The following is a 27,968-nucleotide window of genomic DNA, read 5'->3' as shown; positions in this document are numbered from 1 at the left end:
AAACATGTATCAGCCCTATAATGGGCTTGCCCACCGTCCTAGGTCCTGGGGACAGAGCAGTGACTAAGAGTTGAGCGAGGCTAGCCAGAAACATGTGTCATTATGACCATCATCATCAGGGTTGTTTGGCAAATAACTAGACCTGAATCCAGCCTAAGTAGAAGATGGGGAAGGAAAGGCAGGGTGGGAACGATGGCCATTGTGACAGCGAAGGGACTGCAGCCTGAGAAGCCGGGAGAAGTGCGTTCCGTGTGGTTTCTATACGAGTTTCGAAGCCCAGTCAAGCTGGGTGTGATTCCAAGCTCCACCACTTACCAGCCAAGGTTAGCGCTAACACAGGTAAGTCATTAAGCTCTCTGAACCCCCGTTTCCTCATATGTAAAATGCAGATCAGCATACCTCCACGTGTTCTGCTGGGAGATTCAATGAGTTTTTATACCTTGAGCACTTGGCACAAAGTAGGGCATTGTGATGAGAGCTACTACCTCTCTGGATAACCCCAACCAGACACAACTGAGGGCCTCCTTTTCCCCATACAAGCATCTAAAGAAAGTGACTAAATGGACTTTGAAATTCCCTTCCAGAAACCTCTTTGATTCTCACCCTCAGAGAAGGATAACCAAACCAAGTCAAACTTTCCTTTCTTTGTCACAATAACCGGGCCTTTTCCCATCCAGCTTTTTAGAGCAATTACCCTCTAGCTAAGAAATCAGATGAGGGACTTCAAGGCAAAAGAAAACCTCCCCATCCCCAGAGGGGTGGCTTGGGAAAGGAAGGGGCATGGCCAGTCTCCTGTTTGCTCAAGGCTGGGCTTGTCCCTCCCCAGCATTTGCTCAACCACAAGCAGTAGAAAGGTTACTGTTTAACCCTGAAAGGGCTGCAGCTCAGAGCCCAGCCCATCTGCATGGAGGAATAGGCCCTCCAGGCTGGGGGGGCGGGGGGGGGGGTGAAGAATGGGCAGGGAAGACTTCCCTGAAATTCTTTCACAAGGAGTTGCCTGGAGGGCTATTTCAAAGTGGCCATTTCTGTATAATCGAGACCTGCCTGGGCCAATTCTGAGTTATCACCTTAATTGGTTCAGAGATTCGCACCCCCCCCCCAAAAAAAAAAAAACACTTCCCAAAAAAGACCAGAAGTCAGGGTGGAGTGACAGCTAAGTACCTCAGCTTCAGAGTTATGGAGATTTGGGCTCAGATCACAGTTCCCTTGCTCATTGTGCATGACCTTGAGCAAGTTCCAAGTCTGTTTAGCCAAAAACTTTCTGATGCTCACTTTTCCCCACTTATAAAAGGGAAACAACCCCACACTCAAAGTACTGCAAGAATCTAATGAGGTCCTGCATGTAAAGAGCTTCGTGGGTAATAAAAAAAGAATTTAATAAATGTCACAGGACAGTGAGGGCCAGTTTCCCTTTGTGACCCGTTGCCCACAAGCCCCTTTCCTCAGGGCAGGCGTCATTTCTCACCATTACCTCCTGGAGTCATCCAGAACTACTCTCAACCCACAGAGAAGCCTTGAGGACTTCAGAAGTACCTCTGGCCTGTCACCACTCAGCCCCCCAAGACACTGGCATGTGTGAGCGCTGTTCCCTGCTGGCACCCCCTTTCCTAGGGAAAGCCAGCATGGTGAGGAGCCCTTTTTTACAGGGCACCGTAAATGGTTACTACTCATAAAAGAGTTTATGTGGCTTAACCCTTAGTGAGTCAGAGTTTGCTTGAGCTCACCCAGGCTTGTGAGGAAAGAAGGTCAGCGTCCCCAATCCAGCATGGAGCTGCAAGGACAGTAGCCTCAGAGTCGGCTCAGGAAGGCCCGGCGCCCCCACAGCTGGAGCCCTTTCACCAAGTTCTACCCGCCTCTGAGACCCAGTTCTTCAGGTGTGAAATGAGGCCATCTACACCCCCCGCCCCACAGCCTCACAGGACTATTGTGGAGATCAAATGAGATAATGGATAATAAATGTGCCTAGGGAATTGTCAAAAAAAGAAAGTCATTATAAGCAACTCGCCTGTACTCCCATATTCTAATAGAGACTTTCTTTGGTATATAGTGATTACTTTGTGGTGTAAAAAGCTATCCTTTTAATTAAAAAGTATGAAGGTTATTTAACGCTCTTCTTTAAGCTTGCAACTTTACCTTTAGCATAGCTTTTATTACTTCTTACACACATGAAAAAGCATCTAGGATGTGAGGTAGAGACTTCAGAATCTTTGAAGGCTGAGTTAGAATCCAGGTTCCACCTTTGAGCCATGTGACCTTAAGTACATTAACCTTTTTGAGACTCAATTTCGTCCCTGGTTTAAAAGGGTGAGTAGGGGGCACATTGCCGTCCTCTAAGCCTCAGGACTGCTTTAAAAGATAAATAGTATAATAGGTTTAAAGGTATCTAGTTCAGTGCCAGCACGCATGCCCTCAATAAAAGTTAGTTTCCTTTCTTTAAACATCAATTCTCAAGGTGTTTCTTTAACACACTTCTTCCAGGACTGAAGAAGTATATTCAGAGCCTTTTGAGTCAAAAGCAAGCTAGGAAACAGACCCACCCCTCCTCATCTCTAACTCAAGGGGGAGTTCTGGGGGGTGCTCCTCAGTCATATGTGCCAGGTAAAAAGCAGTTTCTCAACCTCTGCATGACTGACATTTTGGGCTGGGATGGTTCTTCAGTCACAGGGGCCGTCCTGTGCATTGCAGGGTGTTTAGCCACATCCCTGGCCTCTAGCCACTAGATTCCAGCAGTACCCACCCCCCACCCCCACCCCCAAATGTCCCCGGGAGCCAAGTCACCCCCAATTGAGAACATTGGTTAAAAGTAGAGCCTGTGGAGTCTGACAGCTCTGGCTTTGATCTTGCAAGTGTGGTGACCTTGGGCTGTTAATGTGCGGATTAAATAGGAATGTAAAATCCTCAATATGTTATCTCATACATGGCAAGTGCCAAGAAATGTTAGCTATTGTTATAGGGTCTGCCCACAGGTCTCTCTTTAAACTGTGTTGGTTGCATTTGGGGACATTCTTGGGACCACAGTAGACTCTTCAGCGGCAGGATAGTGTAATGGTTGGTAGCTCTAGGTTCTGGAATCCGATGGCCATGGTTCAAATCCTAGCTTTGCCAATTTACTAATGAGGCAAGCTTGGACAAGAAATTCAACTTCTCTGGGCCTCAGTTTCCTCATTTATAAAGTGGAGATGATATGAAAAGTCTTATTAAAAGATAAAATGAGAGGATACCTGTAAAATGCTTAGAAAAGTATTTGACACGTACCAGTAAATACTTATGTTAGCTGGTTTTTATAATACCATGTTTCCCCAAAAATAAGACCTAGCCAGACAATCAGCTCTAATGCGTTTTTTGGAGCAAAAATTAATATAAGTTCCAGTATTATATTATATTATATAAGACCTGGCCTAATACTATAGTAAAATAAGACCAGGTCTTATATTAATTTTTGCTCCAAAAGATGCATTAGAGCTAATTGTCTGGCTAGGTCTTATTTTCGGGGAAACATGGTAATACTTGTTATTTGTTGTATTGACACTAGTTTATTGAATCGCCAAGGAGGAAATTGAGGGCCAAGTTCATTTCAAGCAAAGCCTCTAACCTCTTCTAGCTACATAATATTCCCAATTCCATCTAGCAGGCACAGTCCAGCCAAGGGTTGGATTTCCTGCCTCTCCCCCCGCACCCCCCACCTCTGGGCTGCTGTGTGGATATACCATTCTGCTGAGCTATGAACAGCATCTGTCAGCCATTGCTCACAGAAGCCATGCTATGCCTCTCTGGTCATGGTCCTTGCTTGAGGAACTGAAAGTTATCCCTCCTGCTCCCGTTCCTCCCACAAGACACATGGTACCCAAGACTGCCAGGAACAGTGGGAGGGCATACCTTCACAGGTTCTGGGTATCGCCCTGCGTTGTACTCCCATGCATCATGGCTGGTTTGCAGGGCATCACGTCTAAAATGTGAGCTCGTGCCAAAGAGTGGCCAGAGGCTTTCTCTATCCTTCGGGGGTCCCTTAGCACGAGGAATGCTCAATTACTGCAAAGAATAGAGCCTGGGATTTGAGCTCATGGGGACAAAAAAGTGAGGAGAAGGAAGTACCACTGGGACTCTGGGAGGGAGCTGGAGCCATGCACCCCAGAACCCAGGAGGCTCTGCCCAGTTTCAGGACTCCTAACAAGGCCAAGAACTTCTCAACTGGCCTCTCCTCCAGAGAGAGCCTCCCAGCAGAGACAAACACAGCCCAGCTTGAGCCTACTCAGCTACAGGGAACGTCTTCTGCTCCATGGTAGGGTTGCTGAGACCTAGGACTGAATGCTGTAAAAATAATAATAATGATGATGATACCATAGTAGCTAGGACTTATGGAACACTTAAAATGTGTCAGCTCTGTGCTAATAATTTTAAATGTGTTGTCTCAGTGGAGAGTCACGATAAACTTACAAAGCATTATGTCATTTCACAGACGGCCAATCTGAGGATCAGAGAGGTTAGGTAACTTCTTCAAGGTCACACAGCTTAGCAAGAATTAGAGTTAGAAGAGAATTCACACTGGGATTGTCTAGCAACAAACCCTGGGACCTTAGCCACTTTCTGCTGAGAAGAGGGTATTTTGCTGGTGAAAAATGTTGCCCTCAACTTATCCTCACCTCCACCCCCATTCCGTACATAGTCGCAGCATTCTTCCTATATCATCTGGGGCACCACACCTTTATCAAGCTTCTCCAAGATTATAAAATTCCCTGGCCCATTCCATAATGCAGGGACCCTGATTGAGACCCTCTTTCCACTTTGCCAGAGCAATCCGAAACCATCCTTCTTCCCAATTTATCCAAGAGCTCCTTTCAGGAGGAAAGAATAGAGAGCTGCCTTCATTTTGCCACGTAGACAATATGCTCAGGGAGGGATATGTTAGTGGTTCAAATGCAGGACCAGTTTAACTCATGATACTCTTTTAACCATTAAAACAGATCTATACATATAGTGGGGGTGCCAAAAAAAATGTACACAAGTGGACACTTGGTCAATGTTGCTCAAGCAGTAATTTGCCATAATCAGAAGTGTCTGGATGCTGATGGTAACCACTTTGAATAGCTCTTGTAATTGCAGAAGTCAAACGTGACTTATATTCATCTTTTGTTATCAGTATATATTATTACAATTGTAATGGTTTTTTCCTTTCTTAAAATGTGTATGCATTTTTGCGCCCTCTGTATGCATAACATACCTATATGTACACATATATATGCATACATACATATATATTATAAATACTGCCTCTATGATTCAATAAAGTTATTTTTATTCTATATTTTGGAAATAAACTGGTCTATCGTTATTTGTGCTTTATCTGAATTAGACCACAAGTCAAAAAGCACCATTTGCTCTTGCTGAGAGGGTAAAGATACACTGGGAGCTATCAGGCCATAGAGCAGATCTTAAGTAAAGTTTGTGCCTGTAATCTCTGTCCCTAGCCCCAAGGGACTGGGAGTCAAAGCCATGGTCTGCCTTCTTTCTAGTTCCTTTAATCATTCAACCACATCATCCACAAACTGCCACAAAACTGGCTGGCATGTGGGTATTTTTACCCTTCAAGCCAGAGGAGCAATTAGGCATTTTGAATAACTACTTTTGCTATGACAGTGATATCCACACCATTCTCAGCTCTTCATCTAAGTTACCAGCAGGTGAATTCACAGTATCTGCCTTCAAGATATTGCAACAGCTTACTGACTTCCTGTTTCAGTATGACTGTCATTTCAAAAGAACTACTCCCAAATAGGAGAAAAGAAAATTCACGTACATATGAAATCTAACAGACTGTAATACAAACGAAAATTCATGTTTTTCAAATGAATCAAAATGTGAATCAAGCTTGGGGAATGTATTTGATCCTCCCGGGATTACATCACAGGTAATTTCATAACCTTGTAATGTGTTTTGAAGCAGATATTTCATGCTCCCAGGGGCAACATCTGAAGTATTATTCCTGGGCTTTCAAGCGTTTTCATGAGCAGTGATGCAGGATTGGGAGGCCAAGTGTTGATCTATCATAGATACACTTTACTGACTGGAAGCCATTTGGAAATATACATATTATACTGATTTTTATCGTTCTCGGTGCCAGACAAGATGCAGATACTGACAGAGGACAGGTACCAAAGTTGATTGAAAGACAAGATTACCTTACGTGACCCCTGAGGCCTTCATCAACCCCCTTCGGACATGACAAACTAAGAATAGGGCAAACTCTGAATCTTAAAAAGGGCACAGAGCCTTTTGAAACCTTAACAGAAGCTACGGCTCTCTCCTACCAAAAATGCACACCCACACCTTGTTTGGCATGTATTTTGTGGGGCCCCAGCCCTCCAAAGACCATCTCTTGACCCTTACAGATCGATGGACACCATGGATCTTTTAAGACATCTCTCTTGCACTCCGTTTGCATTGAAATTTAAATAAAACTTTTTAGTGGAGTCAGGGTTGGGAGACACATGTTTACGCTAACCTGTAAGAGAAGACCTGAGAGATTCTATTTTCGCTCTCTTATTTGGGTTGGATGTTGCTTCGCTCCCCTCTAGGGACACTAGAAAGGGCCCCACTGTCCCTCTCCTTCAGCAGCTGAAGTAGTGACCGTTCATCCAGCATGGTCCTTCTGGACCTCTGTTTGGCAGTGCAGTGAAGAATCCACCCAATTTTTTTTTTTTTACCACATTGTACCTCAGTGTCTGTGTCTCCACTAACCCCCTTTATCTTTCATAAAACCAAATGATCAGAAATTAAAAAAAAGTGTAGCAAAAAATGAAAAACAGGACTTACTTCTTATAATAACCTTAGGTCATTTTTGATATTTGGAAAAGCACTGGTGTGGGAACTGGAGCATCCGAGATTCCCCTTATGATGCGTATTTTCCCTACGTGGTTGAAGAGGCCATACAGGTGTTTCTCAAAGTTTGGTCTATGGACCACCTGTATCGTCACCACTAGAGAAGGGGTTAAACTTGACGTTTCCTGTGGTCCTACCCAGGACCGCTGAATCAGGATCTACAGTTCTAAGAACCTCCCTAACCAATCCTTCAGCACTCTCACAGATGAAAACTTCTGGTCATCAACTCACCTACTTGCCTCCCCTCCATTCCCACAACATAATAACTAACTCCAGGAGAGCAGCCTTGAAGGAAACATCCATCATCTCCAGGAAATCCTGGAAAACTCGAAGACAACACATTCGATCTGGAGAACTCGAGCTCCAATCTGTCTGTGGAGATTCTATCACTGTATTATTTGCCAACTTGAAAGAAAGCAGCTCCCAGTGCTCAGTACCACCAAATTGGCAAATTCAACAGTGCTCAGCTATTTATAAGTACGAGTCTGTGAAGCCTGAGCAAGCAAACATGGCCACAGAACACAACATTTGCAGAGGATATTTTTGACGATTACCTTTATGAAGAGAGTTTCATGGTCGGCTGAGTCACCCCTTACCTGATCCCACCCCCACCTTAGCCCGTCAAAAGATTGCTTAACCACCTGGATTTCACTCCTCCCTGATTCCCAAGAAAATTGGTGTCTTAGCCTTCGGTGGAAACGATCATTAAGCAATGCTTGTCCTGCTACTATAAGTGTTTACTCATCCCCTCCAATTTTAATACATATATTTTTTGAATGTCTACTAGACGCTGGCCACTACGCTAGGTACTGGGGCACAAGAGTGAACAAAACACAGACGCTCCCCTGCCCTGATAGACTATTTAGCAGGGACACCACTTCTAAAACAACAGTAGCTCTCTCCAAAGTCGTCTGAGCTCATTCGCCACCTCCTCTTGGGGATGGAGTCGAGCAAGAGCAGAGAAGACACGGGCAACCTGCTCTGGCCTTCGGACATGACCGACCTTGAAAAGAACTTCAACAACGTTCAAAAGCAGGACTGATCCTCTTCTCTCCAGCAACCCTATGCCCTTACCTTCGCAGGAAACCCTCACTAAGACATCAACTTGGCAGACGAGGTAATGCCCCTGAGTTTCACAAAGTAGCCTCAGCCAAAACCAGTCTCCACTCAGAGCAGAATAAGGCCATTGGTTGTCTGGACGGCTGAGTGTCTCTCCCTAGACAATGGTGTGTTTATGTGTAAGAGGGTTAGGAGCAGGTTGTTAACATAAAACCCACCGTAAACAGAGCTGTTAATTCAGTTGCTGGCAGGGGCTTCTGTTATCTTCTGAATACCTCCCAGAGGGGATAAGCCCTACCTTGTCATTTGAGTTGGCAGCAGGGTTATTTTTTTGCACCTGTTGCTCTGCTCCGATAACAACCAGTTAAGCATTGATTTGTTGGAAAATAAACAGAAAAAAGCAAAGAAAGGCATCTGCCCAAACAGCCTGAGCTGGTTTGACTGAGCATTCATGCCAATTTGTTTTTCCTATAAAAACCAAAAAAAAAAAAAAAGAAAGAAAGAAAACGCTGCATTTTCAGTTTGGATGCTACCCTCCCAGTCCCTCAGAAGTAAAGGAAGTATCAAGTGGGCCAGCAAGAGCTGTCAGGGCCAAGAAGCCAGAAGACACTGTACTTTTCCATTGGCTGGCTCTGTGAGGGCACTGAGGGGTATCCAAGGTCTATAGAATGGCATGGCCAGCCTCCAGCCAACCCAGGTGAAGATTGTGAATCAGATTAACAAGGGCAGAGAAGAGGCTGCTGGGATATGATCAAAACCCAAACCACACTCTTCCCAACTGTTGACTTCTGAAAGTCAGTATGGTTCCGGGAGTAGGTGTAGTCTATGGGTTACCTCTTAAAGCAGAGACTCAGAGTGCCTGAATCCTGGTCTGGCCTCTCCCACAGACTTCCTACATCCAGCCCTGGGCAAACAGCATGATTTGAAAACCCCGGCCCCAGACCATAGCTTTCCCACTGGGGAAAGGAGGCTACCCATGCCTACCTCAAAGGTGAACTGTGTAGGCTCACTCATGTCCTGCCAAGTGACTTGAGGTCCCAGGTCCCAGGTGGAAAGGACCTGAGATGTCCAAGGTGTGATTTCTGCATTAATCCAAGCATCATCGTATTCTCATTTCTCATCACTTTGTCAATATCACATGATGAGCTCAAGCCAGAAAGGGCGACAAAGAGCTAAACAAATCACTCAAAAGGAGATCATGACAACACTAATTAAGCAATGGCATCACCACTCAGCCTTCAACACACACAGACAGACGAAGCCTATTAACATCTCTGTTTACGCTTTGAGAAGAAAGGACAGGACGTGGACAACGCAGGAAGTTCCCCTAGATTACCCTCTTCCCTCAGCTTTCTCTCAGCCATGGGGCCTTTACCACCACCAGACCACTGGCTCAATGGGGGAGTCACGGCCATGGGGAAAAGCCTCGGAAACGCTGCTTCTCGAGGAGCATTAAGAACAGGGTGTTCCACTGGGAAGGGACATGGCTGGCTGAGCATTCCCAAGCATTCTCGTCATGAGCAGGGCAGGGAGTGGAGTGCCTCAGCACCAAATCGGGCAGCCAGAAAAAGAAAAGATTTAACAACACCCTCAGTTGACTGAGAAATAAATAAGACCAACTGCACAGGAATGCGGGAAGGGTGGAGGGAGGTAAAAAGTGGGCATTGGAGCCAGGGAGGGGCTGCGATGGACTGGGACAATTGATTTGATCATTTCGAGGTTCAAGTTTCTTCCCGAGAAAAGACCAAGATGCTCCAGCTAAGGAAAGATCAATAGCCACCAGTTTGGAATCTCACAGACTGTGTAATTACAAAACAACCACCATCACTATGAAAGTGATGGTGGTTTACATTTGTTGTGCATTCCCGATGTGATAGGAATTGAGCTAGGCTTGATATGAATGATTTCATTTAGTCCTTGCAATAACCCCAGATAGTGATACTAATATTATCCCCATTTTACAGATGAGGAGGCACTGAGAGGTTAAGCGACTTATCTAAAGACACAGAGCTAGTAAAATGGACTGGATGTATTGTAATAAATATATTGGGGGTGGAGGGGGGAAGTGCAACAATTCTTTGTAGCTTTGAAATGGGTTCTCGTTGTTCTGAAGAGGAGATCTCTTAGGATCACACACTTTTTTTTTTTTTTAAATGGGGAACATTGGGGAACAGTGTGTTTCTCCAGGGCCCATCAGCTCCAAGTTGTTGTCTTTCAATCTGGTTGTGGAGGGCGCAGCTCAGTTCCAATTCTAGTCACCATTTTCAATCTTTAGTTGCAGGGGGTGCAGACCACAATCCCATGCAGAAATTAAACTGGCAACCTTGTTGTTGAGAGCTCACGCTCCAGCCAACTGAGCCATCCGGCCGCCCCCAGGATCACATACTTTTATCTGAGTACAGCTCCCATAATTTTTTCCCTAAATGTGAATAGTAGGCATACTAATTATCCGTGTGCACTAATATGAAAATTCCCTTTAGCAGTGTGGATGCTACAGAAGCACTAGTTCACAGCCACTCAAACCCATCCATCAAATCTTCAGGCTGCCTTCCTGTTGAACGCCCCAGATTGACTCAGGGGTTGGGCTTGGCTGCCTGAAGTCACCTCAGACTTATTAGCCACAATAAAAGAGCAGCAATAATAATAAGAAAAAAAAACTGTTGAAAAATTAAGGGGAAATTATGGCTCCTTTGGAAAAGCACCTGATGACTGATGTCCCTCGTGGGTCCTGATGACAGACCTGCCATGTTGTGGACATCACACTGATGAGAGAAAGACTGGATGTGTCATTCCAGGAGTCTGAATTCCATCGTTCCAACAAACAGACCTAGGAAAGTTCTCACCCACTTCCACCGAATTCATTGATCTTGTTTCAAACTTTGGAACAGTTTCTAAAAACTTAGCAGTAAAACACAGCCAGAACCTCATAAGGCTTATTCCATTTTCATCTTTGCAGCTTACATAGCAAATAATATCTGCATTTTCTCACAAATCAGAGGATCTCTTCTCTAGAAGAATTGGAGTTTTCTTTTTGTACAGATAATCATTAAATGACAGTAGGCAAGAAAGCTGAGTTTCTTTTTAGTGCCTTCCTACAAGAATGATAGACTAGGTACAGTGGGTCCCATTTTCCCTTCCAGGACATACTTTGCTCTGCTTCTCCTAGCTCACTGGTCTACAGAAGAAAAGAAAAGAAAAGAAAAAGAAAAACCATCAGCAAGGCAAGCAACTCCTTAGCAGAAAGGTTTTCCAAGAAATCAAATCCCTTTCAGCTGATTATTCTACCATTTCTCCAGTGGCTACAGAGGAAATCTTTGGTGCTCAAACAAAATTATAAAACTCACCAACTCAAAAACAACAGCATCCCTGCTTGACAGGCCTCAGCTTCCCAGCAGAGGTTAGCTAGACCAGCGAGATAAGAAAGAGCAGGGGACTCTCCATAGCAGGGTCCCAGCAGGGGAGTCATCACACATGCTAACAGTTTCACCACATCCAGAGGCAGGCCCAGCTACAGAATTTGTAGGGCTCAGTGCAAAAGGAAAATGCGGGGCCCCTTGTTCAAAATGTGTTAAGAATTTCAAGACGGCAACAACAGAGCATGAAACTGAGCCCAGGGCCTTTCTAAGTGTGGGGCCCTGTGTGACTGCACAGGTGGCATACCCATGACACTGGCCCTGTCGGTGGTGGTGGTGGGGGGGGGTCAGGCCCCACCTGTGCCTTCATCTGCATCAATGCTCTATCACCACAGGGGATGAGAGGGGAATTTTTTCTGTCTTTGCCCCATGGAAGACCCTCTGAAGTAAATAAAATATGACGTGGAACATGCCTGTAAAGGCACCTAATTTACAGTAGGCACTCAAAAAATGTTAGCTATTATTACTATTTATTATTATTATTTTTATTATTGCCATTATCTTCATTATGTCAAAATCCCACCGCAACACTGAAGCTACCCATAGGCAGGAACAATGGATGGGAAAAATATATACTCCTATTAGTTTGGTGCAAAAACAATTGCTGTTTAAAAGGTTAAAAATAATTGCAAAAATCACAATTACTTTTGTACCAACCTAATATTTTGACAAAGACCATCTGTTAGCTGAAGCTGTTCAGAAGTCATTTCATTAGCGCTATATGATAGAATGCTCTAAATGAGGGAATTAGAGGTTCTTCGCCTTTTATTTATACCACAGATCTATTTTGCAGTCTGGTGCGGCCTATGTACCCCTTCTCAAAATGCTTTTAAGTGACAGAATAAAATAGGTAAGATTAGAAAGGAAGTTTCTATTGAAATACAATGATCAAAATATTATTTTAGGGCCAGCCTGGTGGCTCAGGCGGTTAGAGCTCCATGCGCCTAACTCCGAAGGCTGCCGGTTCGATTCCCACATGGGCCAGTGGGCTCTCAACCACAAGGTTGCCAGTTCAATTCCTCGAGTCCCGCAAGGGATGGTGGGCAGCGCCCCCTGCAACTAAGATTGAACACGGCACCGTGAGCTGAACTGCTGCTGAGCTCCCAGATGGCTCAGTTGGTTGGAGCGCATCCTCTCAACCACAAGGTTGCTCATTCAACTCCCGCAAGGGATGGTAGGCTGTGCCCCTGCAACTAGGAACGGCAACTGCACCTGGAGCTGAGCTGCACCCTCCACAACTAAGACTGAAAGGACAACAACTTAAAGCTGAATGACGCCCTCCACAACTAAGATTGAAAGGACAACAACTTGACTTGGAAAAATGTCTTGGAAGTACATAGTGTTCCCCAATAAAGTCCTGTTCCCCTTCCCCAATAAAAAATCTTTAAAACAAAATATTTTTTTAAATACATGTGTGATGTCATAATAATATACGTACTTCTTTATTAACACAGTAAATAAGATTATCCAGTGCAGGTCTAATAACCCCCACGATAGGTAAGTAGTGATAATGTCGACATTTCGAGACAATCTGTAACAAGTGTAATGTGGCATGAAAATGTCTGTAAGTTCTCTTGGTGACAGTCACAGTTACAGCTAAGCTACTGCAGAGTTTCACCTACATTCATATTGAAAAAAAATCTTAAATTTTGGATTAATGAACATACAAACATGACTTGTTTCATAGCCAAGTTCCTAAATTCCCTGAGTTCTCTCCATGGACACCAAGAAAACCTTGGATCCCAGGTTAGGAATGCTTGCTGTTTTCTTAACAGCAAAGACTGCTCGTTCAACTCAAATAGCTTCTAGAAATCACTTCCAGAGGCAGAATCCTCATTTGAACAAATTACAAGAGACAGGCCCCGTAGTGTCTTGGCATAACAAGCAAGCAGGGATGTTTTTCAAAGCCTCTAGAATGCCCAGGGTAATGCCCTAGCTGACGTGGTCAGTAGATATCTAAAAACATTCTCAAGAATTTTAGGGGTGGGTAATAGTATATGAAATTGAACTGCCTGGAGTGGGATGAGTTTCTTCTAGATGCTCCTACATGACAGGCAACAAGACACAGGGACAGGAAGGTGCTGTGTCCCGGCCCCAGGTCTTCTCCAGCACCCGCGTGGGTTGAGGTTTGTCGCCTGCTCAAGATGAGGCTCAATTTGGAGTTCCCCCCTTACCATGGTTCGTCCCATCGCCCCGCCACCCACCTTCTGCAGTGAAAACCCTATTGCATTTCTTCCCCAACGTCCCAGTGTGGAACCAACGTCGATCATTTCAAAAAACAAAATCCCAGAATTATTCATCCACTTTGACCCAACAGAGACTCACTGAAAACACCCATGTTGAGGATGTGTCCTCAATTTCCACTCTACACATTACTGATTATTTGCTCACAAGCATTTGTCTAGGTGCTTTCAGATTCTTTGTCTAATTTAATCCCTATAACAGTCTTGAGCAGATATCAGTAACCCCATTGCCCAGGTGAGGAAACGTCGATTCTAGCACTTATATAACTCACTCGAAGTCACTCAACTAACCATGGGCTGAGCCAAATTGGAACCCAGGTATTCTGACTCTAAACCCAGTGTTCTTTGTACTACATTCCATCTGTTCCCAGGCAACCGGATCTCATAGCTTCCTGCCCCTTCTTAAACACAAGCAAAGCCTTCCCTTCATCTGTGTTCCTCAACCCATAGCACCTGGCCAGAGGAGTTACAATGGGTGAAAGGGGATCTAGGAGCTCTCTAATTTTACAAGTGGACATAATTGAGACAGAGGCTGATTTGGGCCAAATCTAAAGCGCACTGCAAAGATGAAATAAGTTTTGTCAGTCACCGTGAAGACAGGGCTGAAAATAGCTTCACCTTTCAGACCCCATTTACCTCGACCACCAGAATATAGCCTTAGCCCTACCGAGGGAATTTTTAAAAGCTTCCTAAGAGGGATCCCAACATAATCTCTACAAGATAGCCATATTCTCCAAGCTCCACTGTCATCTGCAAAAGATAGAAGAGCCTCTTCATATTCCAAGAAAGACAGTTCAGGGTTTTGGAAGAACTTGACATCAGCCTGAGAAAGGGCTAGCAGGGTGAAACTTCTCACATCCATAACCTGGCAAATGAGGCCCAACCCCCAAGATTGCTTATGTTATGTCTGTGATATAGAGTAAGGGGGAAGTGACCGAATATGAAATTTTAACTTCACCACAATTATAATGACATCTACACAAGGTCACACAAAAGTGAAAATAAGTACTGACATTAAAATAGTGGGTTAATGAGGTGGTCTATTAGTCTAATAATTAAAATATATTAGGCTTTGGGGCTCCTTTTTATGTTTGCCTTTGTTTTCACCAGAAAGCATGTTTTGACTGCACCAATGCTGGCCATACTTTAAATAAATAGGCAGATAGCTTTAATAACAATAAAGACACTTCTGAGAAAGGAAGGGAAGGAGGCTGTGAGGGCCAGGGTGTGGAAGAAGATTGGAAAAAAACACATAATCTGAATCCAATGAACCAGAACAAGGCACCCAGCCCTGTAAAACAAACTGAAGACAGAGTGTGGTTAGGTACTAGTGAAATCAATTTTTAAAAGGGTATTTTTACAGGGTGTCTCTTTTAAAACAAGGCCAATTAAAACCCTGGGAGCCTCTTTAAATGGGCCACCCTGCTTGACCCTGTTGCAAGTGCTGGTTGCCCGGATGCAGGCTGAGGCCCTCTGAGAACACAGGAGTCTCCAGGCTGATTGCCCAGTGGCTCAGCCAGGCATGCGCCCCTTCTCTTATCCCTAGGGTCTTCCTCTAGGAGAGGGAGTGCTTGCCATCCAATCTACCCAATAATTCATGGGCAATCAGTCAAGCGATCTGATCAGCACCACACAACCTGAGTCGACTACCTGCGTGCCTAAATGTGCACTTTTCAGGAGGCTGCTTTGGTGTTTTAGAGAAGAGGTCATTAGAGTACCTCCTCGTGTCCACCAACGGTGCCCTGTGGTCACAAAACTGTCAGTGTCACCCACTTCTATACTCCCACCAACTTTGGACACATGAGGCAAATTGATGAAGGTCGGATGCTATCATGGAGCAGCCGCTGACACCCCCCAAACAGGGCCCAGGTAGCCGGTCTGAGTACTTCCACCAGCTCTGTCTCTTATCCAAAATTCTGAAGGCCCCTAAAGAAAGCATTTAAAAGCTCCTACTTCTTTTCTTTCCTATCTATCGCATCCTTAGAAGAGCATCTCTCACCTCATTCTCAGCTTTCACAGACTCAAGTGAAACCTGGTAACCTCTAGGCATAGCTGGTTCTCCCCGGGCATCAGAATCTGAGGGTTGCAATGGATCTCAAAGACAGTCAGGTTCAAACTCATTTATCCAGATGAGGAAACTAAAGCCCAGAGAGGTGGAGTGTGTCACTCTGGGCGCACAGCTTTGCCAGAGATAGAAAACCAAGTCTCCTGACTGCCAGTTCTGAGCCCTGCCCTGCACACTGTCTTATCCGCATTGTGCCCCAATCACTCAAAAACCTGAAATTCTTCAGGAAAATTCTTAAAGAAATATCTTTTTTTTTTCTCCCTCTGAAGTCCAGTAAATTTTTTATCAAATAACTCTAGGGACATTTTTACTCCAGGACATCTCAGCTTCCTGACATCAATGCCATTCAACTTAAACATATGGTACGTCCCATCTTAATATTAGCACCCTTCTCCCCACTGCACTGTTTGTTTCCTGTGCAGCTAAATATTCTGGCCCTTTAAAACCTTGTCCAATTTAAATAACCATAATAGTCACATATTTCTAAAAAGAGCACAATTGCCTGCTCCTTGGGACAAATCATATTATTTAAAATCTTATTGTTAAAAATTCAGTAAGAAAACATTAAGTAGAGTTTATCTTCCCCATCTGTTCAGTTATTCAGCAACAGATTTAAGACAATCCATGCAAGATATGGCTGCTTTCTTGCCTCTGTCTTCAGATGAAAATCCCCAACGGCAGATTCGGCTTACCCAAGCTAAAAGCCACCGAGCTCCCTGGGTTACCCAGTAACAAAGCCAAGGTGAGAAAGCTTGGTTGGTCTCTAAACACCAAGCCTGCAGTGGAGTGGAGTGCCTCCCAACGAGGGCCCCACCCACAACAGAAATGATTGTCACTTCCATTCTACCAGAAAGCGATCTTTACAAGAGAAATGGGCTGAAACGCAGCAAAAAGGTGTTACTGAAAATCAGGTTCCAACTTTATATTTGGTTCCTTAAAACTCTGGCATGGCTTCTCAAGTGTGTTACGAGTTCTACTATGGCATTCTTGGTATCCACCCCCCACCCCCCCACCCCCACTCCCAGAGGCCTTTGAAAATCACATCTCTTTAAAAGGACTTAGAAATGATTCCGTCTGGAGGAAGAGGGAAAGACTGAATAACTTTTTAATGATTTGTATAAACCCCTATGTCTGTGCTGGATGCTTTAACATTGGACAGGATCCTTACACTGGGCTTTCAGAAAAGCAAGATGGTCTAAAGAACACAACCCAGGGCTAAAATTCCCTGATTTGGAGGTGGGGAGGATGAGGAGGAAATTAAACATTACAGATTCCAAAATGCTCAATTCTACTTCGTAGAGGTGAACTTTGGCCCAACACACTCACATTCTGACCTGAGACCTGATATGAGTTCCTTCTAGTTTCTAATTAGCTAATTGAATGCAGTTGACTAAATATTTTAACCTCCCAGTTTTCGTTTTGTCTCAGCCCCTCAAGGAGTCCAAAAGATACTGAAAGAAGATCTGGGTAAAGTTGGTAAATTAATGGGAGCATAAACATGGACTCATAAGTGGTTCTATCAAAATGTAGAAGGCTTTCTCAGAGGTCCAGAAAGGCCCAAGGCATTTTCATTTGGGAGAGCTCACAATGTATTAAAAAATGGAAAAAACGGGGGGGGGGGGGGGGGAGTGTTTTTTGAATTTAACAACAGATGGTTTTTAACACAAAAGAAAAAAATATAATTGAATTTGAGCTGTTCTGTATATATGCAGCCTGGATCAAATGCATCACCCTATTCACAACCATCCTAAAAATGTTCGCCATCTTGAACAGTAACTCAGGAGAACTTACAGCACAGTTGTTCTCTCTAAGTTACTTTCTTTTAAAATGCCTTTGTAAAATACTTTGGAAACATGGAGAAGGAATGTCTTATTATTTTTTCAAATGTAATTAGAAACTTCCAAATGACCCCCATTTCACGTTTTATCATTGTTTTTAAAATATATCCACATGAGCCATTAGCAGTTGGTGTGGAAGTGATGTGATCCTACATAACTTCAGTTTAAAAGAAGATGGAAACAATGAGCTGTTTTATAGTCTCAGAATTCTAGGTCTCAAAAAGAGGACAATGGAGCCTTCTGCAAACTCCAAATGAACCTATTAAAGTCATTCTTAAAATCTCTTAAGAGCCTTTTCTGCTAGCGTCGCTTACTCATGAAGTTCATCCTCATAATATGACTTTATCTCTCTTATTGGAAATTGACTCTTCCTTTGATCTCAGTGGAATTAGCACATGGTCCCTCATGACCCCAAACTACCCTTTTTATACATTGAAGGGCTCTATTTGAACACACCCATGCCTACAGAATTCACTCCTGAATTAGACGTTTCCTCAGAGAGTTTCCAGAATCCACACACTCACTCACTTTCTTCCTGCTACTAGGGTCAGTGCAAATAACCAGCGGAGACACCTGCGCCCTTAGGCTCACAGAATTTTACGTGTCCTCTTAAAACTATAACACGCATCCACAGTACTGGCAGTATACTAAATCTTGGCACAGACGGATGGCTAAAATGTTGTTGTTATTTACCAAGAAGATTAATTCTCCACTGTTCCCAGTTCCATCCTCCCTGGGGCCAACACTTCTCCGTGGTGTCCAAATAAAATCAAAATAGTCTCCGTCTTATAAGGCTTTGATGTTGCTGACCTATGTCTGCCTGTGTAGTCAGAGCACCCCATTATGAAACAAACAAAAGGTTAGTCACCTTGTGATATGGCAAAATTCCTTGCCAATTTTTTTTTTTCTGGACAGAATCATTTTAAGGTGTGTAGCTCTCCCCAAATTCCCTTGCCTACCCGATCTGCCTGACCACTTTTTCCAGTGTGGATGCATACGCCCTTGCTTGTTTCCAGCCATTTTCTAACACCAGAATATACTAAAACTGAATCTGCCTTTCCCTACAACTGAGTCAGAAAAATTACCAACAGAAAACATCTCTAGAAAGTGAGAACATGTGCTCTGAGCTCCAATAACTATTGAGTCCACCAGTTCTTCACCGAGCTCTATGAGGATCACCTATCCCCAGCTGCCTATTTGGTTTAGAATTCAACCCAAGGGAATGGCTTTGTCACACAGACAGAGGGAAAGAAACCTGGAGCTTTTAAATTCGCAGTCACTGGCAGTCCAACTCAATGCAGGGAATTCACAGATAACATCAACAGTGCCCAGCTGCCCCCCCAAATGCAATTCTAATAAGACTCAGTGAGGTAAGCGCAGGTGAGACAAGCTTACTTCCTGCCTGCTGCCTCCAGGAGTCTGTTTTAGTTGCGTCTGTCTGATTCAAGGCAGTCTTTTCTTTCCACTCAGGTGCCTGAATTTCACATTCAAAAGAAGGACTTTAAAAATAAGAACTTACCTCATTTACCTAACGATTCTGGGTGGGAAATCCAATAGCTGTGGCTAATGGAGGGGAGGCAACAGGCAGCCCGTCACGCCAGCTCCTACGGGGATGGAGAACCAGGGGTGTTATCACGTCTGAGCCCTCATCAGAGTGGAGATAAATGCATATGACAATAATTTTAAATCATTTTGTAGGATGTTAAGCAATAAGCCACCAACCGGGAATTCCCTAAGTCACTTCCTCCTCTTCTGATTGGCTGCCGGGCCCTTTAAAAAAATAAAATAAAGGATTACAAACATTGGCTCATTTGCATTTGGCCAACTCACACGTTAGTGTTCAAACAAAACAGGTCTAACCAGGTTATGCCTGTGTCTCAAGAACAGAGAGACAACCTGTTAATGGATGAGGAATTGATTTGGTGGTGACTGTTCTTTTCGGCTTAGCAGAGGCTGTTTCAGGTGAAAGCACCATACGTGCTCCCCAAAGACACTGTCAGGAAGGGAGGATGTAAAAGCAAAGTGAGCAGAAACTCAGATCTGGAGAAGATGATGGTATAGGGGAGTGGCATCTATCTCAGGTACTAATCTATAGTTATTATAGCCCACTCTGCTTTGGTGTCAAGATATTTGCCCTGGCTGTGCGGGTACCAGGTTCTGATGGGGCTCCCAACCAGGTGGCCCACAGCATAGGTTCTCTCTTTAGGCACCGCGATTGTCCCTTTGGCAGTGACCCTTGGCAATTATAATAAACTTTGAAAAGCCAGTCTCCCCTGACCCCAGGTAAGAAGAGCCTTGGGAAAAAGTTTGAAGGGAAGGTCCCAGGACAGAGTCCCTCTGAGTTTTTCAGTGGAATAGTCAACTCTCAACAAGGCAAGGGCTGACCGTCCTGTTGGCGGATTACCCAGGGTCTTTACTTCCTCTTAACACTTATGTGGTCTTTTTTACTATTTATTGACATTTTCTATAGGAGCTAGAGAGGGAAAGACGAAGATGCTGAAACAGCACAGTCGGGGCAAGAAGAAGGTGGAACCAGGGGAAGCGCTATGGATTTCAAATGGCCGTGCAATCCCCATCCCCCTGAGCCAAGGCCCTGCTTCACTGGGTCACCAATGTACTCCCACCTGCACAGGTGAGGGACTGCTCCTGGCAAGGAAAAATACCCTCTCCTAACCATTAACTTTCTCTCAGGTCTTCCTGGACACTGGCCTAGCATGAACTAAGCGTCCCAGAAGATTTCTTTAACTCACCAGGCCTCCCTTCTGTGGGAGAGGAAAGGGAAATTGAGTTTTGGCAAAGAGACAAAGATTTTGTGATCAAAACCAAGAAGATCCTTGTGTAAAAAAGAAAAGTCTGTATATGAGCAAAGGCTGAATAGAACAAAAAGTAAATGGTTGTTATATTAAGGTGAGTGAGCAGTAGTAACATTCCTTTCTTGCTTGTTTTCCTAGTTTATGCAACATGAATGCAGAGGTGTCTAGAGGTGAACAAAACTTGAGGGGAGGGCAGGGGTGGATCGGGGAGGGTCTTGGAACTCAGGTGGGCCTGAAAAGGTTTGAAGGTTTGGAAGTGCAATTTAGGGAGGCTCTAAAAAGCTCCCATGCCTCCCTCTCTTTACTAAATATTCCCACTATTCCCGTGTTTTTCGTTGTGTTTCCCAAGGGCCCTATTAATATGCAAGTGTCTGATAAAAACAGTAAATGTTATTATTGCCCATTATCACATTAGCCCCAATTAGTCTATCAGCTCCAGATCTGAGAGCAGGGCCCTGAAGGAAAGGCATAGTGATGGTTTTGCGTAAGTGATGAATCAGGAGCCTCTGAAGTAGCAACTCCTCCCACTGCAGGGTGTGTGTGTGTGTGTGTGTGTGTGTGTGTGTGCGTGTGTGTGTGTGTGTGTGTTGGGGAGGCAGGGTATTATTAGTGCCAGTGGGACTCCTTTACAATTTTGCCTGAGACTAACCTGAAGAGGGGGCGGGGGAGTAGGTAGGGGTTCTGTGGTCAAGAGGTGGTGAACTTCAAAAGCAACCCCAAGAGTGATGTCACTTTCTGGTCCAGTCCCAACCACCTTTAATTATAGGCCCTTTAATTTCTGGCTGAAGAGTTCCAGTTATATATCTCTTCCTTTATCCATTTTATCCTACCCATTGTAGATCAGGGGACTGCTCCATTAAGGCACTCTTTAGAAGAGTCATTTTGGGATAGTGGAGGTAAAAGGAGACGGAAAGGTGTCACCTCATACTCACGAGCCACTGTATTTGTGGAGTCTTTATGTATATAAAGTACCTAACAATGTATTGGTTCTTTCCTTGACTTGGGACTTAGTTGAACCTCCCAGAAGAAAAACAAAAACAACGTCCCTCCCCCACCCCTACCCCTTAAAAAGCTAGAGTTTTAGGCATGTCCCATGCATAGAGAAATTCCCTCAGAGTATGTATGATGTCTTTCACCTTCAACAACGCAGCACTGCATCAAAATAGAAGGATAGCAAGAGAGGGTGCGGCGGGGGGAGGGGAGGATATATAGAATGGATACAAATTCTGATTTTTAACTGAGAATGTTAAAAGTTGGATTTGACTCTGAGGCTTTCTATGGCAAGAGTCTCAAATATTCAAGCATGTCTCGTGTATAAAAAGTTTAAAAGTGTAACCACAAAAACATCCAACACACCAGAGCCTTACTATATGGACACATTTTTAGTTTCCTAAAAGTCATAACCTACTAGAGCAGGAATCGGACAAGAGTCCTGTTATCAGCAGACCCCCAAACCCACCACAGATTCCATTTGTTTTATGATCCCAGTGTTCTCTGGGAGACTGATAAAGACACAGGGAAGGAAGTGACTAGAATGATAAGACAAAGCTGATTGCTTGGGTTTTATGAAAGGGAAGACTTAAGAGAGAGGCAAAGCAGCTTGCCTTCAGGTCAAGATCGAGATAACACTGGGAACTGGAACCAACTCTACAGACCCCATTGCTCCACGTAGAAATCTTCCTGGTCTTCCTTCCACGTCAGGACCCTATCACTGTCTTCCACCAGCACAAAAACATGGAGGGATTTGAATGGAGTCTTGATGCTGGTTCCCATGGAGGAAAAGGGAGCAGAGCAAACCAGACCAGGTTGTGTGCAGCAGGCTGGGGACCCTGCATTTGGATTGTCTACTAGAAGATACACATCACAGAACAGAACCAAAGAAGCCCAGGGACCTTAATTATCAAATCAAAGCCAAGACAAAGAATCTCTCTAAGACAACTATCAAGCCCTAAGGGGTCTGAGTCTTAATACAAACATAGGCTGTGGTTACAAGGTTAGTAAGAGTTGTGCACTTGCTCTGCAAGAAAGAGGATGCTTGCTTACTTTACACAGCACCTTTTAATGAGAAGCCCTGTATTTATTTTTTAAAGGAAGTGTGTGTTTATATATGTTTCTGTCTATCATCCCCTCCTGATGACATGGAGTTACCTCCAGGGCAAAACATGACAACTATTTAGAGAGAGCCACAGAGGAATATTACGGTATGCCTGAGAGGAACAAGAATCTTTGTCTAGTGGGGGGGGGGGGGCGCGGGTTACATAGAGCAGAATGTTATAATTACCTTGGATAGAATCAAATAAGGAAGTAAGGTTAATATATGAGATCAGACAATTAAGTTCACAAACTCATCCTAGAAAAAGTACTATATATCTCATTGGTGAATATCACTACAGTCACCTTCGAAGTACTCCCCTTGGGAAGCTATGCACTGATGCCAGCACCTAGTCCACCCTTCAGAACAATTTGGAACTTTTTCTGGAATGGCCATCAGAGTTGTCGTCATATTACCCTTGATGTCCTGAATGTCATCAAAATGTCTTCCTTTCAATATTTATCTTTATCTTCGGGTAAAGAAAGAAGTCATTGGGGGCCAGATCAGGTGATTAGGGAGGGTGTTCCAATACAGTTATTTGTTTACTGGCTAAAAACTCCCTCACAGACAGTGCCATGTGAGCTGGTGCATTGTCGTGATGCAAGAGCCATGAATTGTTGGCGGAAGGTTCAGGTCGTCTAACTTTTTCATGCAGCCTTTTCAGCACTTCCAAATAGTAAATGTGGTTAACTGTTTGTCCAGTTGGTACAAATTCATAATAAATTATCCCTCTGATATCAAAAAAGGTTAGCAACATCATTGCAACAACTTTGCGAACTTGATTGGCAGACCTCCTATATCATCTTGCCTCTTAACATACTCCCCACTAAAAGCCACATTCCCCAAATCTTTAGATTTTGGCTTAGATTCCTGAGGAATTTCAAATCCTCTTAGGAGAAGCATCATGGGCTCTGAAGGTGGCACCTTAATTTTGTTTGGGACGTCTGACAGTGACAGCTGTCCTAACAGATTTGCATGGCACCCTCTGACTGTGTATTTGTCATCACATCTGTCCTACGTGCTGAGCAAATCCTCTGCCAGTGGCACATACCACCAAACTACTGAGGTGGGGGACAACCTTGGTGCTAGAGTAGGAGAGTGCGGCCCACCATTTCTGTAACGAATGACCCACTGCATATATGCATGCGTGCATGGGCACAGGGGCGTACACACACACACACACACACACACACACATCCTCAGGCATCTGAATATGTCCCCAAACTTACCTATGCACCAAAGTTGAATTTTCTGAACTGCCCTTTATATTTTAACTATTCTCAAGACACCGCCATTCATGCCTAACTTCACTAACCCCTGTGCGATTCCTTCTGTCTCACCTATATAATTATTCTTTTTCCTCACAAATAGCTGTACACGGTGTCCCAACTAATGCCAGCTTCACTGCCAACTTCACTTTGGTTCTGTTTCAGGAGTCTAAACAGTGTATCCATCGTTGTCTTCAAGAAGACTCATTTCTCAGTCTCAGAGCGGGAAGGAAGTCCCGGCAAAAGGTAGCCACTTCCAGGCAGCCTCTTGCAGCCAGGATTTTCTTCTTGTTTTGTGTGGGGAAGCTTTTCTTACAATGTTCGGACAACACTTTAGCAAAGAATTCTTTTTCCACTATCACAGAACCCCCAAATATAAAACAGATTAGAGACATGCCGCTGCATAAGGATTGGAGGGAGGCAGCCACCGCCTCCCCTCATCGGTCTCCCTTCCCCCCGCCCACAGGCACTCAGCCTTCTCTGCTGTAGCATCCTTCTGACTCTGTGTCCTGGCTCTAAGCTGATGGAGCATCACCTTTACAAGTTCAGATTCTTGAGTTCCGCCTTACACCTACCAAACTGGTACCTCCGGGGGTGGAGTGATAACAGGAACAGTGATCAATTTTGCATCCATCACCATCCATTTATATGTTGTGGGCTCCCATATCCTTCCACTAATGAGAAACCAGAAGACTCAGTTTCCCGCTGTCCAAGGAGACATTTTAGTGGAGCTGACCTCGGGTGAAGGTCTCAGTGCCCAGGAACCATGAGAGATAGCAAACTAGAAAACATGTGAAATTGTCATCGAAATGTCTAATTATTTGGGAGAACCTGTGTTATTGGAAAACTAGGGACACTCAGGAGCTATTCCTTCGCCCTGAAAACACTACAGGGCTCAGCTTTCTCAGACGTAGCCTGGTAAGGCAGAAGGAACATAGAGTTTTAAGCTGAACAGACCAGGAAAACCTTGTCACATTGGTTTAAACTTTAGGTTTCAGTTTCCTCGTCTGTTTACTGAGGATATAAACATTCTCAATGAGCTGTTTGGAAAGTTAAATGAGAAATTGTATGAAGTATTAGCTGAGCGCCTGGCACTTGGTGGACTCTCAGGAAATGTTTACCGGTCCCTCGAAGTATGGAGCGTGAATCCCAAGACACCCCCTTAACCATATATGAAGTGACATGTGGGTGGTCAGAGAACTAACTCTCCATGTCTCCAAACACGAAGTAGGAGAAGAGGTAAAGCCGGAAAAATTATAGGAAAAAGGAAGAGAAATGATGACCATTCACATCTATTCAGTTTTAACCAGGTCCCGGTCACTAGACTAAGAATTTAACTTGCACCACCTCATTTAATCCATCAGAAAGCTACTACTAATATTCCCACTTTACAGATGAGGACACTGAGCCTCAGAAGCCTGATAAGTAACTTGGTCAAGGTCACACAGCCACACAAGTGGCCAGAGCACAGGCCAAAGTCAGTGACCTTCCAAAAGATTTCTTAACTACCACCCTCTTCAAACGAAAGAAACTTAACAGCTTGTTGAAATTTGGACTAGAAAATCGTACTGAGCTGGAAAACCAAGCTCAGTTCTGGAAGGCAATTAGAAATGTGAATGTTTCTTAGAAGAGTTAGATTATAAAGTCGAAATGGAAAACAGCATGGAATAGGCAAACAGGTGTGGCTCTTACAGGATAGTCTTCAGCCCCTGCCCTTCAACACCAAATATTTAAAAAGCTAAAAGCTCAGAATAAGAATTGAGGGGAAACCCATTGGAAAATGTTGTGACTTGTTCTTGCCTGGGAAGTCATGAGTCTCTCTTGACAAAAAGGTCACCATGCCACCCACCAGGCCTAATAGAACTGGACAGGCTAAATACCACACAGCGAGACACCACTAGGCGTTTGGATCCAGAAACACTTGGAATGAAGGAACGCAGCAAAGAGTTGCCGTGATGATGAAGACATTGATATGAAGGGTGAGGGCGGTGGTGGAACCTAGTAGGTGGGGGGGGGGTGCCCGCTGCCAAATCAGTTTCTCAATCTCCATTTTTCCTAAGTAGAGAGTGTCTCAAGGAAATGTAAAATGTTCAGCAACTAGGTTCTGTTCCTAAATGTCTTCCACGTAGAAATTTGGAATTCTGGACCTGCTCATGCCTCTGGAAAGAATACCTCTAGAAACCTCCTGGAAATGATATACAAGAGTTGACAAGTACATCCCTTGGGACCACGCAAAAAAAAAAAAAAAAAAAAAGAAAGAAAAAAAACACGCATTTGAATACATGAATTATCCATTCGGTCTATTCAAAACATATGCACCTGCAACTTGGTGGACTATCAAGAAAGAAGCCCTTGGAATTATTTCTGAATAATTCCATATTTGGGGGAAATTCAGATGAAATCTCCCCCCACACATAAAATGGCATGTGTATGATTTTTCTCCCCTTTCTCTCCCCCACCACCATTCTTAGTAACCACATGTGAGTTCAGGGTTTGGAATTAGTCAGTCTGTCTTCCTGGACAAGAGCTGTACACCAAACAGTTTTATTTTGAGACCTAGCTTCTTTTATGACAGTGCCCCAGGAAAGTTTTATGAGAATCCTGATTTAAGGTTGGAGGTTAATAGATCTGAAATTCTTGGGAACCAAAAGATATTGTGTAGGTGGGTGTACAGTAAAACTGAAATAAGGAACTCCTCTGCACACCAAACCCACAATATGCACAGTTGGTTCATGTGAAAACTCCTGGGAGGACAATTCTGCAGTGAAAGGATCCAGCCACTGTCTACCCCTCCCTTACAGTGGAAAACATAGAGGCCCTGGCGCTCTCTTATGCTGGAAAGAATGGGAGATGGAGGGGAAGGGGCAGGAGCCACTCCCAAGGGGGGTCTGCAAGAAGGACGCGGTCAGCTTGCTGTAGACATTCTTCATCAACAGCAAACTGCGACATTGATGGACTTTTTCCATCAATGCCTAAAGACTTCAAAGTCTACCCAGGGCTTACTTACGATTCTCCGGTACACCAGTTGGTGGTTCTCTGGGAGTAGCCAGGACCAGTAGAGCAGAAAACCTCAGGAAGTCCAACCTTCGATCTCACAATTGTGTGTGGCTGTGGTGGAGGAGGGGGACCCTTAACAAAGGCCTGATATTTGCTAATCCATTTTCTTTCCAGCTTGGCAGGTCACCTTAACTTGGAAGCTGAATGCACCGTTAGGAAAAATAGACTTGTTAGTGGGTCAGTGCTCTGTGAACTTGAGCCATGGCTGAGGGTAAGAGTCTTTGAAAAACCAGGTAAAATAAGCCTAGGAAGCCACAGCACTGTGTCAACGTGAACACAAGTGCCAGGCATCCAGACCCACGAAGGGTCACTGCATGGCCCATAGAGTGACCGTTCATTCTTCTAACTGCAATTCCTCTTCGTTCTTCAGAGCTGGCAGCAGCAAGCCCCAGAGAGGAGGCAGAGTTGCTAGGAAAGAGTAAAGTGAGATCCAGAAAGAAAGAGACAGAGAGAGCGCAGTTTCTGCATGTTTTATCCTGATGCCCGTAAAGAAACTGTGAAATGCCCCCCAAACTCACCTAGGTAATATTTTTTACCATTTTTGTCACGACTAACCCAGAATCTTATCCACACACTCCCATTCCTCATGTTGGCTGCCTTCTCAGAAAGCAACTAGATCATTCCCTTATTGAAGAATCTTTGTCAGTTCCCCATTCTTCGGGCTATGTTCTTCAGAGGGAAGCATACCTACCAAGGGGGATATGCAAGATGATTTGAAGTACAAATAATATATTTTTTTAATAGTTACATGGTTTTGATGTGAAAACAAACACAGTAAAGTCAAACAGAAAGTCAATGTGAAATTATTAAATAAACAACAGAGGTGAGTTCCCAGACATGGCAAAAAAGAGTGGTAATAAAATGTGAATGACTAAAATTTTGGAAACGGTGGCTTAAAGACAGACAGTCCAAACTCCCTGAGGGGGAACCATTTACCGGTCCTCCATCATTTGTTCTCCACTGATGTCCCAAGTGCCCTGGGCTCCAGCTGTGCCTCACAAGGTACATCCCAGACATGGTGGACCCTGGTCATTTTAGCACGTGTGTCACCTGCTTCCCTGCTTCCTATGTGTCCCACCATATGGACCATCCTTTCCCCATCTTTGCTCAGTGAAACCCAACACATTTCTCTGTTCAGTTTTCCCCCAATTGCTTCATCAGAATTTAAATCTCCCAGAAATGTTTGTTGGTACTTTGAACCATTTAATAGTCAACATTTGACAAATGTTTATTGAGCTCCTACT

General features: G+C 44.2%; 1 protein-coding gene across 1 annotated transcript in view; it reads right to left on the bottom strand.

Annotated features, from left to right (window-relative positions):
- EHF (ETS homologous factor) overlaps nt 1-19,171 on the bottom strand; it is a 40,841-nt gene extending 21,670 nt beyond the window's left edge. The window contains exon 1 of the mRNA XM_019738605.3: nt 19,014-19,171. The gene's annotated coding sequence lies outside the window, so the exon portion shown is untranslated. The remainder of the gene's footprint in view (nt 1-19,013) is intronic.
- Nucleotides 19,172-27,968: the final 8,797 nt, after the last annotated feature.

This window comes from Rhinolophus sinicus, chromosome 14, assembly GCF_057876585.1.
Source record: "Rhinolophus sinicus isolate RSI-liver-muscle chromosome 14, RSI-T2T, whole genome shotgun sequence".
Classification (NCBI taxonomy): Eukaryota; Metazoa; Chordata; class Mammalia; order Chiroptera; family Rhinolophidae; genus Rhinolophus; species Rhinolophus sinicus.
This window is presented reverse-complemented; position numbering and strand designations above follow the sequence as displayed.